This window comes from Pseudorca crassidens, chromosome 2 (assembly GCF_039906515.1).
Source record: "Pseudorca crassidens isolate mPseCra1 chromosome 2, mPseCra1.hap1, whole genome shotgun sequence".
Lineage (NCBI taxonomy): Eukaryota > Metazoa > Chordata > Mammalia > Artiodactyla > Delphinidae > Pseudorca > Pseudorca crassidens.
In genome coordinates this window covers 39,459,141-39,478,584 of record NC_090297.1, presented here as the reverse complement: position 1 = coordinate 39,478,584, position 19,444 = coordinate 39,459,141, and the positions used below count along the sequence as shown (strand labels likewise).

Sequence of the window (19,444 nt, the reverse complement as noted above, 5' to 3'; positions counted from 1 at the left end):
TAAACTCAAAATGGATTAAAGACCTAAATGTAAGGCCAGACACTATAAAACTCTTAGAGGAAAACATAGGCAGAACACTCTATGACATAAATCACACCAAGATCCCTTTTGACCCACCTCCTAGAATGGAAATGGAAATAAAAACAAAAATAAACAAACGGGACCTAATGAAACTTAAAAGCTTTTGCATAGCAAAGGAAACCATAAACAAGACGAAAAGACAACCTCAGAAGGGGAGAAAATATTTGTAAATGAAGCAACTGACAAAGGATTAATTTCCAAAATTTACAAGCAGCTCATGCAGCTCAATATCAAAAAAACAAAAAACACAATCCAAAAAAAATCGACATTTCTCCAAAGAAGATATACAGATTGCCAACAAACACATGAAAGAATGCTCAACATCACTCATCGTTAGAGAAATGCAAATCAAAACTACAATGAGATATCATCTCACACCAGTCAGAATGGCCATCATCAAAAATTCTACAAACAATAAATGCTGGAGAGGGTGTGGAGAAAAGGGAACCCTCTTGCACTGTTGGTGGGAATGTAAATTGATACAGCACTATGGAGAGCAGTATGGAGTTTCCTTAAAAAACTAAGAATAGAACTACCATACGACCCAGCAATCCCACTACTGGGCATATACCCTGAGAAATCCTAATTCAAAAAGAGTCATGTACCACAATGTTCATTGCAGCTCTATTTACAATAGCCAGATCATGGAAGCAACCTAAGTGTCCCTCGACAGATGAATGGATAAAGAAGATGTGGCACATACATACAATGGAATATTACTCAGCCATAAAAAGAAACGAAATTGAGTTATTTGTAGTGAGGTGGATGGACCTAGAGTCTGTCATACAGAGTGAAGTAAGTCAGAAAGAGAAAAATAAATACTGTATGCTAACACATATATATGGAAACTAAAAAAAAAAGACATGGTTCTGAAGAACCTAGAGGCAGGACGGGAATAAAGACACAGACCTACTAGAGAATGGCCTTGAGGACACGGGGACAGGGAAAGGTAAGCTGGGACAAAGTGAGAGAGTGGCATGGACATATATACACTACCAAATATAAAATCGAGAGCTAGTGGGAAGCAGCCACATAGCAAAGGGAGATCATCTCGGTGCTTTGTGACCACCTAGAGGGGTGGGATAAGGAGGGTGGGAGGGAGTGTGATGCAAGAGGGAAGAGTTATGGGGACATATGTATATGTATAGCTGATTCACTTTGTTATAAAGCAGAAACTAACACACCATTGTAAAGCAATTATACTCCAATAAAGATGTTAAAAAATAAATAAAATAAAGTGGTGATGACCTGAAAAAAAAAAAAGTAGGATATGTGTAAAATAATTCTGCATCATCCAAACAATGGAAAACTTTGCAACCATAGAAGGAATAGGAAAAATTCATACACTGATATGAAGTTTCTTCCTGTTTACACAATTATGTTAAAAAAAAAAGTAAGTTGCAAAGCAAAGTACACACCATATTAGCATTTAAAAAGAAGATATGGATATATAAATATTTATATATTGATGTATATAATACTTTTATATCTGTATATATGTACATGTGTATCTTTTAAAATATTTATTTATTTATTTGGCTGCACTAAGTCTTAGTTGTGGCATGCGAGCTCTCTTAGTTGCGGCATGTGAACTCTTAGTTGCAGCGTGTGGGAGCTAGTTGCCTGACCAGGGATCGAACTTGGGGCCCATGCATTGGGAGCATGGAGTCTTAGCCACTGGACCACAAGGGAGGTCCCTACATGTGTATGTTTATGTATATTATGCACATATATAAACATGCAAACTATATCAGGAAGTGGTCCAGGGTAGCATTGCCAAGGAAATGTGGAGATGACTCTTTTCTGTCCTTACCTGCTACCCTCAGATCCATGATGGCCTCCTCATAGGTGTCACCGTCTTTAAAGAAAGAGTGGTACTGCCCCCCATCAAGAACACTGATGGTGGATCCTGAGGGTCCCTTTGCCCTCTCCCAGGGTGTCCTTCAGAAGCACTGTGCGATTCATATAGCTGTAGTGCTTTTTCCAGAGTTCTTCCCCATCCTTGTACAGGTAAACCAGATGGGAAGAGTGCTCATGAAACCACACTGTGGCAGGGACAGCTGGCAGCTGAGCTCAGCACTTTCGCCCACCAGGACCACCTGGTGGCTCCTGGAGCCGCTCACAGTGAAGTGCTCTGCGGAAGAAGCCCGAGACCGGATTTATTCCGAAGGCCACAGGAGAATGCTTCACCTAGGTCCCTCTGCCCTGGACACATTGGCCTTCTTCCTGATTCTTGATGCCAAGTCCTTTCTGACTTCAGAACTTTGCTCTAAGAGATATCTTCACTCTGACAGCAGTGCTCTTCTCTCAAACCCTCCCATCACTGCCTCCTTCTTACCTCTCAGGTCCCAGCTTAAATGTCAACTCCTTAGAGAAAAATTTTATCACCATCCACTTCCCATTTCCCCTAATCATATCTTCAGTAGCACATATCATTACCTGATATTTTTAATTCCTGTCTTTATTTTCTCTCATAACCAGCTAATATGTAAGCCACACAACAACAGAGTCTCTATCTTTTTTTAAAATTCTCTTTATTATCCCCAGTGCATAAAGCATTGCCTGAACGTGGTAGGCACTCTGTAAATATTTAACAAAGGAATGTGGATAGTCCCCAATATTGAGAGGTGGGAGGTGGACCGCTATTGCTGAACAACAGCCTTTACCTATCAGATACACCAGCTGCTTTTTTCAGTATCAGTTTCTGGCGAGTTAAAAATGGCCACAAATATTTTGATGCTCCATCCATGAAGAGAAAGTGCCTATGTCCCCTCCTCTTAAAACTGTGCTCTGATGTTGCTTTGCTCAATAGAATATGGCAGAAGACAACCTGCAATAGTTTCTGGGTCTGTCTTAAGAAATGAGCTGGTCTCATTTGTTGCTGTTGTTGTTCTTGTACCATTCTTTCTGGAAGCTGTCGGCAGCCATATACAAAGTCTCACAACCCTGAGACCATCATGACAGAAAGGCCATGGGTTAACATGTCACTTGACAATCCCAGGGGATCCCAACCTTCCAGCCTGCTCCACCAAAGGGCTAGACATGTGAATGAAGCCACCTTGAGCCCTTTGGAACACTCCACCCACTAGCTGAATATACCAAGAGACCTCAGTCTACGTCACGTGGAACAGAAGAGTCACGCAGCTGAGCACTGGCCAGAATTCCTGCCCAACAAGATGTGAGATATAATAAAATGGTTGCTTTAAATCACTAATTTGGGGGATAATTTTCTGTGAAGCTATAGGTAACTATAACAAGCTCCTCCCATAATCTTAGTTTTTCCTCTTTTTGATTATGCCAGATTCATTCTTGTCTCTGTCAAGAGTGTTTATCCTTTTCACTGTAAGGTATCCAAATTATTAGACTTAAGGCCTATTGCTCTAAGAGAAATTTGTGGACAGCTCCAGCTCACGCCAACGTCTCCTTTATCTGAGGTCCTACTAAACTCATAATTCACATCATCACATAAATGATCGTGGTTTGTTCTTAAATATAAGGGATCTATTCGTTATGACTTGTCAGTGAGAACTTGAGTCTCCCGAGAGTAGATGTTAGCCAGGTACCTGTCTCTGCTCCTTGGCACAGCGTTGCAGCACGGAGCTGGGGCTCAGAAAGACACAGAAACTGAAATAACATTTTATAATCATAGGTGGTTTTAACACTAATTTCTATCCTCAGAACTAGAACAGAAAGGGTAGACTCTGAGGAACAGCAGTGAAAAAGCCTCCTCATTTTCTTCACTGTCATTTACCTTCACTATTTTTCTTTATAGATGTGACACACTATGAAAAAGAAGTAGATATCCCTACCTGAGGTGATTACTATCATCTGTAAGAGGAGAACGTCCACTGAGTATCCAGATACGTAAGAAAATGCCGGCGCCATCACACCTGGAAAATGAAATAGCAATTTTGGGATCAGGCAGCAAGAATCATGGTAACTCAGAAAAAAAAACAGAGAATTTTGAAATCCTGTCTTTTGAGAGAATTCCCTTTGATGTGCAACTAAATGATTTAGTCAAACCACAGGTGTCGGACACACTGATATTACGTCTTTTCCTCTTTCCTTCCTGTGCCTTTACTGCGGCTCATTGTCTTCGTTAGATTACTATTGTGAAGGGCATCTGTGGTAGACGAGAGCATCAGAGGTGTACAGAACCCAGGTATGCATATGCCACACGCACTTGGCCTCATCTGCATCCTGGCTTAAGCCTCTTGCTCAGTTCAGAGACCTGGCTACTGCCTCTGAGGTGACCTCATTTCTTAATGGGAACACTTGTGTGCCCTCTCCTCTGGGCGACAAGCCAGCTCTAGCAAAACATTCATAATCCCACTGTTATTGGCAGGGTCTGACCTGCCTGGATCCATGGACCTTCTGGCTCCACCCACTACTTCTACATTCAAAGGAAATGCCACATCAGGGAGGTGGGATCTAGATTCCCCAGCAGCCGCCCGGAGGGCCTGTGTAAAAAAAAATCAGGTAGAACGGTGTGTAAAAAGTATCAGACAGGGCTTCCCTGGTGGCGCAGTGGTTGAGAGTCCGCCTGCCGATGCAGGGGACGCGGGTTCGTGCCCCGGTCCGCGAAGATCCCCCATGCCGCGGAGCGGCTGGGCCCGTGAGCCGTGGCCGCTGAGCCTGCGCGTCCGGAGCCTGTGCTCCGCAATGGGAGAGGCCACAACAGTGAGAGGCCCGCGTACCGCAAAAAAAAAAAAAAAAAGAGTATCAGACAGAATGGTGTGTTAACTGCCTGCCAGATAAACTTGGATCAGTCAGATACAAGAAATTAGAACAAGTAAGAAGATAAGTGCCTGTCCTTTCTTGCTTTATTTCCTAATTCCCCCTCACTCTTGCTGTCTACATTGCCGCCCTACTCCAATAAACATTTAGTAATAATTTGGACATGGGCTCTTTTTTCTAGGGATCCTAAAGAGAGAAAACAAAACAAACAAACAAACAAACAAAACACTGCTTAAGTATGGAGTTACATATTAGCAATGCTGGAATTAGGAACATGTATTTGGTTTCATATACTCAACAGTTAAGCAACATCTGGTTCATGAAGAATCCCAAATATGTCAATAAATAAAATGCTAGATTTTACCTGCTGGAAAACGGAGTGCATAAATGCAAAATACAAGCTGTGTAAATCTGTTTTGAGATGCGTGTTTTACAATACAAGAATATAAAATAATGTATTAAAGGAGAGAAAAGTTACAGGTAAGGTGTCTCTTGCAGTGATTTAATATATCCATTTAAAAAATAAGTGGAATTGGAAAGAGTGTGATAGATGAAAGCAGTGTCAAAGAGTAGGGGTAGATATCTGCAAAACATCAACTGATTAAGGGCTCATATCAAAATTTTAATTATAAAAATTATTTTTAAGGTAGATATGCTGAAAGAAAAATAGTTAAAGGACCTGAACAATCTCAGCATAGAAAATACCCAAATAGCAGTAAAGATAAGAAAAGGTAGAGACCCTCGTTAAGAATCAGGAAAATGCATATTAAAACCACAATGCAATATCACACTCACTAGAATGGGTACCATAAAAAAGGCTGACAATACCAAGTTTCGATGAGGCTGTGGTGTAATGTGGTGTACAGGGCATTTCTCATGTTCATGGCTGGTGAGAGTACAGTGGTGGGATGATATTTGAAGGCACTTTAGCATCTTCTACTAGAGTTGAAAATAAACACAGCCTATGATCCAGCAATTCTACTTTAGGAACATAATCAATAGAAATGTATGCACAAACGCACAAAAGACATATAGAATAAATTTCCAGATAACATTATTGGTAATAACTAAACTGGAACAATACAATAAGCCTAAACATACAAGCCAAGAGGGAGAAAAGGAGGAGGAGCTGCAGCCTCACAGACTTACTGAGTTACTCCTGCAGAAAGTGGGGAGAGAGAGGGAAAAGCAGGGGAGGGGGATGGCACGGCCGTTTATCTGTCTGTCTCCTCATCCACTCTCCCCCTTGTTCTGCTCACTCCTGGTGTCAGCCTATCCTCCTTCCCAAACCCTCCCATTCCCCCGGTGGAGCGCCCCCTTCACTTTCCTTCTCGTCCTCTGTGTTTCTCCTCTCTTTCTTCCCTTCCCCCTCTAGTATTGCCACCTTCTCTCCTACACACACGCAGGCATATAAACGTAGGTTTTGGATGCTGTCTGCCTGTTGACCCCGCTATTTTCATGTTTCCAACAGGTTTTTCTTCCCCCAGTCCCTCAGCTGCTGCCGCTGCGGCTCAGGAGGTCAGATCTGCCACTGATGGTAATACCAGCACCACCCCGCCCACCTCTGCCAAGAAGAGAAAGTTAAAGAGCAGCAGTAGCGGCAGTAACAGTAGTAACGACAGAGAAGACTTTGATTCCACCTCTCCCTTCTCTTCCACTCCTTTACAACCCAGGGATTTGGCATCCCCTTTAACCCCGTCCTTCTCCTGCCTGGGGGTTTCAGTGGCCGCTCCCAGCCACGTACGGATACAGAAGAAGCTGCGTTTTGAAGACACCCTGGGGTGTGTAGGGTTTGATGCGAAGATGGCTGAGGAATCCTCCTCCTCCTCTTCACCTTCACCAACTGCTGCAACATCTCAGCAGCAGCAGCTTAAAAATAAGGTATATTAATCTCTTCTGTGGCTTCAGTGCATCACTCAAACGGCCTAGCCCAATCTTCTACCACTGTCTCTAGCTTTGCTAACAGCAAGCCTGGCTCTGCTAAGAAGTCAGTGGTCAAGAACTTTAAAGATAAGCCTACATTACCAGAAAGCGACACAGATGAAACATGGCAGAAACTGAAGAAAGCAGTGGAAGCTAACCCAGGATAGTACTTCGATTAAGAACAATTTAGAAGAACTCTCTGTTCTTACAAGATTTCTGCAAACTTGTGCAAACAGCTGAGACAGATTTGTGAAGATCACATGAAAGCACAAATTCATCAGTTCAGAGAGGATTCACTGGATAGAGTTCTTTTTCTAAAGAAGATCGATAGATGTTGGCAAAACCATTGCAGACAAATGATCATGATCAGTAGCAGTTTTTTTGTTTCTGGATAGGACTTACGTTCTTCAAAATTCAATGCTACCGGGCTTCCCTGGTGGCGCAGTGGTTGGGGGTCCGCCTGCCGATGCAGGAGATACGGGTTCGTGCCCCGATCCGTGCATGCACGGAGCGGCTGGGCCCGTGAGCCATGGCCGCTGAGCCTGCGCGTCCGGAGCCTGTGCTCCGCAACGGGAGAGGCCACAGCAGTGGGAGGCCCATGTACCGCAAAAAAAAAAAAAAATTCAATGACCCTCCATTTGGGAAAGGAATAGTGAAGCAATTGATAGAAGTTTACTCCAAAGCCTTTTAAGCATGCTCTCTGATTTGCAAATTTATCAGGATTCTTTTGAACAACGATTTTTGGAAGAAACTAACCGACTCTACGCAGCTGAAGGCCAAAAATTAATGCAGGAAAGAGAGGTTCCTGAATATCTTCATCATGTTAACAAACGTCTAGAAAAAGAAGCAGACAGACTTATTACTTACTTAGATCAGACCACCCAAAAGTCATTAATTGCTACTGTGGAAAAACAACTTCTAGGTGAACACTTAACAGCGATTCTTCAGAAAGATTTAAATAAACTCCTTGATGAAAACCGAATTCAAGATTTATCTCACCTGTATCAGCTCTTCAGTAAAGTTCGAGGTGGCATTCAGATTCTCTTGCAGCAAAGGATTGAATACATTAAGGCATTTGGTAGCACTGTTGTAATTAATCCTGAAAAGGATAAAACCATGGTTCAAGAATTGCTGGCTTTTAAGGATAAGGTTGACCATATAATTGATACCTGTTTCCTGAAGAATAAAAAACGTTTCAATGCCATGAAAGAAGCATTTGAAACATTCATTAACAAAAGACCAAACAAACCTGCTGAACTTATATCTAAGTATGCAGATTCAAAGCTTCTCGCAGGCAACAAAGAAGCTACAGATGAAGAACTTGAGAAAATTTGGATAAGATTATGATTATATTTATTTATTTATTTATTTTGCGGTACGCGGGCCTCTCACTGTTGTGGCCTCTCCCGTTGCGGAGCACAGGCTCCGGACGCGCAGGCTCAGCGGCCATGGCTCACGGGCCCAGCCACTCCGCGGCATGTGGGATCTTCCCGGATTGGGGCACGAACCCGTGTCCCCTGCATCGGCAGGCGGACTCTCAACCACTGTGCCACCAGGGCAGCCCCTACGATTGTATTTAGATTCATCTATGGCAAGCATGTTTTTGAGGCCCTTCTATAAGAAAGGTTTAGCCAAGCGCCTGCTGGGAAGAGTGCATCTGTGGATGCTGAAAAATCAATGCTGTCCAAACGCAAACATGAATGTGGAGCTTCTTTCACCAGCAAACTTGAAGGAACGTTTAAAGACATGGAACTTTCTAAAGACATCCTGATTCAATTCAAACAGTATATGCAGAACCAGAATGTACCTGGGAATATTGAATTAACTGTGAACATCCTGACGGTGCGTTATTGGCCAACGTATGTGCCTGTGGAAGTTCATTTACCACCACAGATGGTAAAATTTCAGGAGATTTTCAAGACCTTTTACCTAGGCAAACATAGTGGCGGGAAACTTCAGTGGCAGGCAACCCTAGGACACTGTGTGCTAAAGGCAGAATTTAAAGAGGGTAAAAAGGAACTCCAGTTCTCTCTTTTTCAAACACTGGTGCTGCTAATGTTTAATGAGGGAGAGGAGTTAACTTTAGAAGAGATCAAGCAGGCTACGGGAATAGAGGCTGGAGAGTTAAGGAGAACACTGCAGTCATTGGCCTGTGGCAAACCTAGAGTTCTGATGAAAAATCCAAAGGGTAAAGCTATAGGAGATGGTGACAAGTTCATTTGTAATGATGGTTTCAAGCACAAACATTTCAGGATAAAGATCAATCAAATTCAGGTGAAAGAAACGGTTGAGGAACAAGCAAGCACTACAGAAAGAGTATTTCAAGACAGACAGTATCAAATTGACGCTGCAATTGTTCAAATTATGAAGATAAGAAAGACAGCCACAATCTTCTTGTTTCAGAAGTGTACAACCAGTTGAAATTTCCAGTAAAACCTGCTGATCTTAAGAAGAGAATAGAATCCTTAATTGACCGGGACTACATGGAAAGAGATAAAGAAAATCCAAACCAGTACAATTATGTTGCATAAAATGTTGGCCTTGGAGCATTTGGTGTCATAAGCTGTAGCCAGTGGATAAAGTAACCTGTTATTATTTGACTTCTTTTATACTACCAATGACCAAATGAAGCAGTGTAATGGAAATAGTTGAGTGACTTTTCAGTGGTTAACATGCCCATTTAAAGAGTAATACTTACCTTTAAGAAGAATGTTGTTGAACTCTTTGCATGTTATTTAGTATGATGTGCAGAAAACTCTTAAGAAAGTACCTGTTCTTCATGATTACTATTTGGAACTGGGGAAGAGGTCCCTATGGCTATTTAAAAAAGAGGAGGGATGTTCTTATGTACCATTAATTATGAAGCAAAAGGTTTATTTGCTTAAAATGTCATTTAAAGATACTTAAACTGCATGCAAACTTTATTTACTGTACAGAGTACTGGATGTATTTATAAATAGAAAAACCACCCTGGACTTGGTTGTTCACCTGTTTTGTGATTTCCCTTGAAGAGAAAAATAAGTTGTCATAGCTATTGATATTTTACTAAGTAATGTTCTGTTACACTGAAAGGGATGTTTTTAAAAACTTTATTTGGAAACAAGTTTTCAAGCAGAGGGACAGTTGCTTACGTGGTCTTGTATACACACAACCTAAAATGTTCCCATGGGATGTATGTATATGATTCAGCCCTGAGTTTACTGTGCTGATTAACAGGTACTTATAAAAATAGCTGAAATAGAAAATTGCTGGTCAGTTGTACTAGAAGAACATGGTAGGAGAGAAAAATCCAACTCTTTCTTCATATTAAAAATGAATATAATATGAACATCACAAAAGAGAACAAAACCCACGTGTTTTGTAACTTTTTACAAGAGCAAAAATTCATAAACTAGTTTTCAACTTCCTTTAGACGTTAATGTTGTTTGGACAGTTTTGTCTTTAACTTGGACCAATTGTAGATTCTTACAGGCTTCCTGGGATTTAGCATTCCTATTTTCCCTACCAAAGTTTTTTTTTGGAAGCACCTCAACTCTCCTTTTTGTTGGCATATAAGCATTTCCTATCATCCTTATTTTAACTTCCTAAAGCCCTAGATAGAACTAGATCCTTCCTCATTTCCCCCACACACCCTCTAGTTTGGAATTTCAAATTCTGTATTATGCTGATATTATTCCTTTCAAACTTGCTTGAAGATAAAGAGTTCTCATAGCCACTGGACACCTACTTTTCAGGGGAATGTCCTGGGATTGTTCATACATAGAAAATAGCAAAAGTACTGTTTTTCAAATTGATAATGTGAGTAGAAGTCTTCTCTTTTACCATCAGTGGTCTTTTGTTTTTGGGTTTTGGGTTTTGTTTTGCTTCCTTGTTTGTTTTTCCATGAAGCTTTGAAGGGAATTGATCTTGGAGGAGAAGCAGAAATTTTGTTTTAATTTTTTATTTTTTGCGGTACGCGGGCCTCTCACTGCTGTGGCCTCTCCCGTTGCGGAGCACAGGCTCCGGACACGCAGGCCCAACGGCCATGGCTCACGGGCCCAGCCGCTCCGCGCATGCACGGATCGGGGCACGAACCCGTATCCCCTGCATCGGAAGGTGGACCCCCAACCACTGTGCCACCAGGGAAGCCCTGTTTTAATTTTTTAAAAATTCAGAACTGCTTTAATGCTTTTTGCAACAGTGTAATTCCTTGACTATTTGGAACCATTAGGAAGAATACCTCGGTCCTAACCCTCAACTGAGACTTTTGGCTCTTGTGTTTGCTATTGACTGTTTTCTTGAGTTATCAAAGAACTGTAACCAGCTATTTTTTTAAGAAGTTGCCTGTTTTCTTTATAATTGCATCAACTTACACACTATTGTCCAACAATATGTGGTATTTAGAATGCCTTCCTAACTATTTTTGAGCAGCCATTGCCTGTTTTTTCTTAGCGCCTCCCTGGTTTCCTTACATGAACTTATCTGACAAGGAAATGCAGCCATTTTGTTTGCCCTCTCTCCATACTGGACCATCTAAGTCAATATTCTAACTCATCCCTGATGGTCTGTGAGATACGTAGACTGTTCCACCAGACTCGATAATTACTCTTAAGGAATTTTTAGGTAGAACTGGTACTATTAGGAGACTCTTGGTGTCACCTTTGTTATCTTGAAAGCTGGTCCCTTCCCTGAGGCTCTTAAGTTTTTGAAAACTTGATGCTATTTCAGCTGAAAAAATTGGTGAGACTATTAAACAAATTGAGGGGAGCTGTTTAAGAAATTGAAAAGTAATCACAAACAACATTGGATAATTGTGACTTTCAGTTCTGTATCAGTTGAATTTTTGTGCTCTTTTCCCTGTGTACGTGGTGGTTCTATTTTTCTCCAATAAAACTTTTATTTAAAAAACAAACAAACAAACAACAACAAAAAAAATACAAGCCCAAATAATATCAACATCCAGCAAACAATTTCACAAACATAATGTTAATAACTGACTTTTTATTAATCAATTTGTTTAAATTGCTTATAATTCATAATAATTTAGCCATATGTTCTTTTGAGTTTTTAATACAAATATCATATTTTCTGAATATACTTAATTTTTTTAATTAAAAAGTCAAGTCTATTCAAAATATTCTGTAGAGTCAATGCTCTTTCAGTCAAAATTTTGACTTTTTTTTTGTTGTTTTGTTTTGTTTTATATTATGAATCTTAAAAGGATGACTAAAATATATATAGAACAGTAATGGGCCAAAAAGAGCAAAGATTCTTCTGAAGAAGAAAAATAATGTAAGAAAACCTAAATTAAATGATATCAAGACTTAATTATAAAGCTACTCTAATTGAAAGAATTGTGAAGTTAGTGTTGATATAGACAAATAGATAAATCAACAAAACGGAGATCCCAATATCATACCCAAACATATGGAAACCTGATTCATGATAGGACTAGGATTGCAAATCAATGAAGAAAGAATTACTCTTCTGTGAATGGTACTGAAACAACTTCACAGGAAAAGCAGAGCCTTAGAATCTCCACTTCACACCACACACAAATGTGTCCCGAATGGATCAAATTAACAAAGATTAATCCTTTGTGAAAGCCAAATCTATGCAAATGTTAGACCATTTTATAACAGCAAACTTTTCATGAACTTGAAATATGAACAAATTCCTTTTATTCCTATGAATAAAATGTCAATGGCAAATTAAATTCAACTCCATTAAATTTAATAGTGTTTATATCTAAAGACATTATAAAGTAAAATGATAAGCCCTGATAAAGAAGAAGACATTTACAACAACAAGAGCTCAAAAGCTCAATATCTAAAATATATTAATTACTCCTTGCCATACAAATTGCTAGTTGTCTCTTAACAGAGACAATTCTGTCTTTCTTCCTTACTTCAAAAGAACATCCAGTGTTTATGGAGTAACTTGGACAACTCAAAGATTGCAATTTTCAGATTCCTTGCAGCCAGGTTAGACTATAGGACTGACTTCTGGTAAATGCGATATAAACAGAACTGTAAAGAATTTTCTTCAATCCCTAAATTCAGGAGGCACATCTTCCCTTCCTCCTTAGAGCCAGACTGAAGGCCATCCTATGGCTATATCTCAGATAGAACTCGGACCTTGAAGTGGAAGAGGCTGAAGATGGAGCAGCAAGTAAAGTAGAAGCTTGGTTCCTTAACTTTATGAAGCTGTCCCACCAGCCTTGGAAACCAGCTTTGGTCTTCTTTTACCTCATTTAATTTACATGTCTTTTTTTCTTAAATGGGTTGCAGTTACATGGTTGTTCAGTTTATTGTTATTCTTTATAATACAAATATATTATACATAATATTTATACTAATTCAATATTTATCTTTAAAGTTTTCTTAAACAAGATGAAAGGCCAAAGGCAAGCATCTCAAGAATGGTAAGCCAGCTTCCCAAAATTCTTTAAAGACCTAGGTTCCTTCCAGATACAGTAATTTGAATGTATCTCACCCACCCATAAACATACACATATGGGCTAACAATCACTGAAATTATATCTTATATGTGTGGGAGATTTATATTCATGATTTATAAAGTAATGAAACTTATATTAATATGTATACACAAACATATATACACATATGTATATATAAAATGAATCAACTCATTAAATTTTGTTTAAATTCTCAGAGTTATTTTAGTTACTTAGGGCATAATCTTGGCTTCTACTCTATCTAGAAATGGAACAATTAGTTTACTCTATTTTAGGGATATCTTGAACATAGGCAGTATTTTTTACTATTATCATCAATCAAAAGGAATGAGTAGCATATACTTGTTGCTACTTAGCACACGTATAACTATTTCTGTTTATTACCTCCTTTCTAATGAAAGTTGAAGGAAGTCTACTCTTTAAAGTAATAGAGACCTACCATACATATTACGCATTACTTTTCTTAACTTCTAAAGCTAACTGCTCTATAAGGAAAGAAGTGAAAAAGGAGCAAAAACCACCCTTCCTTCCCCCAAAAAGACAAACAAAACAAAACAAAACACAGAATAAAAAGAACCTAAGGTCAAGAGCATTGGATAACATTCTATGCAGCTCAAAGCAAAGGAGTAATGAAAGAGATGGAACGAATAAATGCATCTCAAATTTTCCCATTTACTTGTCCCCAGAGAACAGAGCACGGGTCTAAGAAGGACTCCAGGCCCTTCAGAAAGAACCTCATCCAAATGCCTTGTAGATCTATGCACGGATCAGTTGGGCTCCTACTGCCACAGAAACCACTAGCAGATGGGCTATCATCACATAGCACAACCAGCAGAACCTTCTGTAAGAACCCCAGTGGATGCCTGCGAGCAACTTCTTATTTTTCAAGCCTAATATGATTTCCCCTCACAAGAGAAATGTGAAGGTGGCAACTTCACCCAGTGTGTAGGACTGCTTGTTCAAACTCATTTTTACCATCAGGAATCAACAATTTCCAAGCAAGAATAGGTTTCAACTTGACTTGTCTCTCCTTGAAAGTAAAGAATGAAACAGTGTTTGTTATGTATCATATAATCTGGATCAATTTAAACTATCTGTGAAGGAGAAATTACACTGTAATGCCTTAAGAATATTATATCAAGGAATATTGTGTTTATAGTCTTTGAAAATGGAAATAGGAAGGATCTTCCTTATCTTGATAAAGGCTATCAATAAAAATCTCCATAAACATTTTAATGAGAAAAAAATCTTTGTAATTTTTCTCTTTAAATCTAAATAATTAAAGGTTTTTTATCTAACACAATAAGAAAATAAAGCTGTCAACGTAGCACAAGTATGAGAAAGGAAGGAGAAAAATGAACAAACGTGGATGACATAATTTACATGGAAAGTAATAAGAAAATAGAAAAATACAAATAAATTTGAAAAAATAGTACTCCTTTTCTCCAGATTAAGTTAACTTAAAAAATGTGTGAGGGGGCTTCCCTGGTGGCGCAGTGGTTGAGAGTCCGCCTGCCGATGCAGGGGACACGGGTTCGTGCCCCGGTCTGGGAGGATCCCACATGTCGTGGAGCAGCTGGGCCCGTGAGCCATGGCCGCTGAGCCTGCGCATCCGGAGCCTGTGCTCCACAATGGGAGAGGCCACAGCAGTGAGAGGCCCACGTACCGCAAAAAAAAAAAAAATGTGAGATCTATTTGGAATTTTAAGAAGATTTTTCTAAACTTAAGCAACTGGATAACAATATCATGTTCATGGAGGAGAAAAATATTAACATTTTAAAGATAAAATTTGCCTTCATATTACTCTATAGACCATAAAATTCTAATACAATGCTAGCAGAATATTAGGAGCAATAGGGTAGTTTAATCTCAAAATTGTGTGGAAGAATTAACATTTACTAATAACAAAGATAATTATAAAACAATAAAGAGAAAGGTTTTAAATTCACTGTGCCAGATATTAACATATATAATAAAGCCAGTTAAAAAAAAAACAAAAAACAGAGGGGCTTCCCTGGTAGTGCGGTGGTTGAGAGTCCTCCTGCTGATGCAGGGGACACGGGTTCGTGCCCCAGTCCGGGAAGATCCCACATGCCACGAAGTGGCTAGGCCCATGAGCCATGGCTGCTGAGCCTGCGCGTCTGGAGCCCGTGCTCCACAATGGGAGAGGCCACAACAGTGAGAGGCCCGCGTACTGAAAAAAAACAAAAACAAAACAAAAACACAGAGTGGTATTGGTGCAAAAAAGACAAATCCAAATGGAACCGATTAGAGAGTTGAGAAAAATGTGGTATTTGATATAAGTGGCGTATGTAGGTCTTTCTTCATTTGTCCCCTCAGATGCATTCTCTCCTTCTTTTCTTTACTCGGTAGCTTGCAGGGCTGACCTCTACCAAGTCTGTCACCTGGGGCCCCTTCTCTTCTGGCCTATGAGAGTCATCAGTGGAAGACTGAAGGATGGGAAGAAAAAGAGGCCAAAGCATCTCTTTCCTTGCTCCCTTCCTGTTTTGTTGCCACACTTCGTCAACGGGCTCATCTCCCTACAATTATAGCTCTTGTGCATGCCTCATCACCCAGGGCTCTAGATCGCCAAGGCTCTGGCAACACTCTTTTTCAACCTTTGTCATTAATGCTGAGGATAAGTTCCCACTGTAGACAGACCTTGAGAATCTTGTTGGCTCACATAATTCCAATCACTCTTCTTTCTTTTTTTTTAACATCTTTATTGGAATATAATTTCTCTATATTGTTGTGTTAGTTTCTGCTGTATAACAAAGTGAATATGTTTGTTTTTTGTTTTTTACATATATGTTTACATATATCTCCATATACACTCCCTCTTGCGCCTCCCGCCTACACTCCTTATCCCACCCCTCTAGGTTGCCGCAAAGCACCAAGCTGATCTCCCTGTGCTATGCAGCAGATTCCCACTAGCTATCGGTTTTACATTTGGTAGTGTATGTATGTCAATGCTACTCTCTCACTTCACATCAGCTTACAATTCCCCCTCCCCATGTTCTCAAGTCCATTCTCTATGTCTGCATCTTTATTCCAGTCCCACCCCTAGGTTCATCAGAAACTTTTTTTTTAGGTTCCATATATATGTGTTAGCATACAGTATTGTTTTTCTCTTTCTGACTTACTTTACTCTGTATGACACACTCTAGGTCCATCCATCTCACTACAAATAACTCAGTTTCATTTCTTTTTATGGCTGAGTAATGCTCCATTGTATATATGTGCCACATCTTCTTTATCCATTAATCCAATGATGGACACTTAGGTTGCTTCCATGTCCTGCCTATTACAAATAGTGCTGCTATGAACATTTTGGTACATGACCCTTCCTGAATTATGGTTTTTCTCAGGGTATATGCCCAGTAGTGGGATTGCTGGGTCATATGGTAACTCTATTTTTAGTTTTTTAAGGAACCTCCATACTGTTCTCCATAGTGGCTGTACCAATTCACATTCCCACCAGCAGTGCAAGAGCATTCCACTTTCTCCACACCCTTTCCAGCATTTATTGTTTCTAGATTTTTTGAAGATGGCCATTCTGACCCGTGTGAGATGATATCTCATTGGAGTTTTGATTTGCATTTCTCTAATGATTAATGATGTTGAGCATTCTTTCATGTGTTTGTTGGCAAACCGTATATCTTCTTTGGAAAAATGTCTATTTAGGTCTTCTGCCCATTTTTGGATTGGGTTGCTTGTTTTTCTGTTATTGAGCTGCATGAGCTGCTTGTAAATTTTGGAGATTAATCCTTTCTCAGTTGCTGCATTTGCAAATATTTTCTCCCATTCTGAGGGTTGTCTTTTGTATTGTTTATGGTTTCCTTTGCTGTGCAAAAGCTTTGAAGTTTCATTAGGTCCCACTTGTTTATTTTTTGTTTGTTTGTTTTTTACATCTTTATTGGAGTATAATTGCTTGACAATGGTGTGTTAGCTTCTGCTTTATAACAAAGTGAATCGGTTATACATATACATATGTTCCCATATCTCTTCCCTCTTGTGTCTCGCACCCTCCTTATCCCACTCCTCCAGGCGGTCACAAAGCACCGAGCTGATCTCCCTGTGCTATGCAGCTGCTTCCCACTAGCTATCTACCTCATGTTTGGTAGTGTGTATATGTCCGTGCCTCTCTCCCGCTTTGTCACAGTTTACACTTCCCCCTCCCCATATCCTCAAGTCCATTCTCTAGTAGGTCTGTGTCTTCATTCCTGTCTTACCCCAGGCTCCCCATGACATTTTTTTTCTTAAATTCCATATATATGTGTTAGCATACGGCACCTGTCCTTCTCCTTCCGACTCACTTCACTCTGCATGACAGACTCTAGGTCCATCCACCTCGCTACAAATACCTCAATTTCGTTCCTTTTTATGGCCGAGTAACATTCCATTGTATATACGTCCAACATCTTCTTTAATCATTCATCTGATGATGGACACTTAGGTTGTTTCCATATCCGGGCCACTGTAAATAGAGTTGCAATGAACATTTTGGTACATGACTCTTTTTGAATTATGGTTTTTCTCAGGGTATATGCCCAGTAGTGGGATTGCTGGGTCATATGGTAACTCTATTTTTAGTTTTTTAAGGAACCTCCATATTGTTCTCCATAGTGGCTGTACCAATTCACATTCCCACCAGCAGTACAAGAGCGTTCCATTTTCTCCACACCCTCTCCAGCATTTATTGTCTCTAGATTTTTTGAAGATGGCCATTCTGACCGGTGTGAGATGATATCTCATTGGAGTTTTGATTTGCATTTCTCTAATGATTAATGATGTTGAGCATTCTTTCATGTGTTTGTTGGCAATCTGTATATCTTCTTTGGAAAAATGTCTATTTAGGTCTTCTGCCCATTTTGGATTGGGTTGTTTGTTTTTTTGATATTGAGCTGCATGAGCTGCTTGTAAATTTTGGAGATTAATCCTTTGTCAGTTGCTTCATTTGCAAATATTTTCTCCCATGCTGAGGGTTGTCTTTTGGTCTTGTTTATGGTTTCCTTTGCTGTGCAAAAGCTTTGAAGTTTCATTAGGTCCCATTTGTTTATTTTTGTTTTTGTTTCCATTTCTCTAGGAGGTGGGTCAAAAAGGAACTTGCTGTGATTTATGTCATAGAGTGTTCTGCCTATGTTTTCCTCTAAGAGTTTGATAGTTTCTGACCTTACATTTAGGTCTTTAATCCATTTTGAGATTATTTTTGTGTATGGTGTTAGGGAGTGATCTAATCTCATATTTTTACATGTACCTGTCCAGTTTTCCCAGCACCACTTATTGAAGAGGCTGTCCTTTCTCCACTACATTCCTGCCTCCTTTATCAAAGATAAGATGACCATATGTGCATGGGTTTATCTCTGGGCTTTCTATCCCGTTCCATTGATCTATCTTTCTGTTTTTGTGCCAGTACCATACTGTCTTGATTACTGTAGCTTTGTAGTATAGTCTGAAGTCAGGGAGCCTGATTCCTCCAGCTCCGTATTTCATTCTCAAGGTTGCTTTGGCTATTCAGGGTCTTTTGTGCTTCCATACAAATGGTGAAATTTTTTGTTCTAGTTCTGTGAAAACTGCCAGTGGTAGTTTGATAGGGATTGCATTGAATCTATAGATTGCTTTGGGTAGTAGAGTCATTTTCACAATGTTGATTCTTCCAATCCAAGAACATGGTATATCTCTCCATCTATTTGTATCATCTTTAATTTCTTTCATCAGTGTCATAATTTTCTGCATCAGGTCTTTTATCTCCTTAGGTAGGTTTATTCCTAGATATTTTATTCTTTTTGTTGCAATAGTAAATGGGAGTGTTTTCTTAAATTCACTTTCAAATTTTTCATCATTAGTGTATAGGAATGCCAGAGATTTCTGTGCATTAATTTTGTATCCTGCTACTTTACCAAATTCATTGATTAGCTCTAGTATATTTCTGGTAGCATCTTTAGGATTCTCTATGTATAGTATCATGTCATCTGCAAACAGTGACAGCTTTACTTCTTCTTTTCTGACTTGGATTCCTTTTATTTCCTTTTCTTCTCTGATTGCTGTAGCTAACACTTCCAAAACTATGTTGAATAATAGTGGTGAGAGTGGGCAACCTTGTCTTGTTCCTGATCTTAGTGGAAATGCTTTCAGTTTTTCACCATTGTGGATGATGTTGGCTGTGGGTTTCTCATATATGGCCTTTATTATGTTGAGGAAAGTTCCATCTATGCCTACTTTCTGCAGGGTTTTTATCATAAATGG

The 19,444-nt window shown here is 39.6% G+C and overlaps 1 pseudogene; it reads left to right on the top strand.

Moving 5' to 3' along the window:
- Positions 1 to 6,147: 6,147 nt before the first annotated feature.
- On the top strand, positions 6,148 to 10,584 carry LOC137218710 (cullin-4B-like; annotated as a pseudogene).
- The last annotated feature ends 8,860 nt before the right edge of the window (positions 10,585 to 19,444 follow it).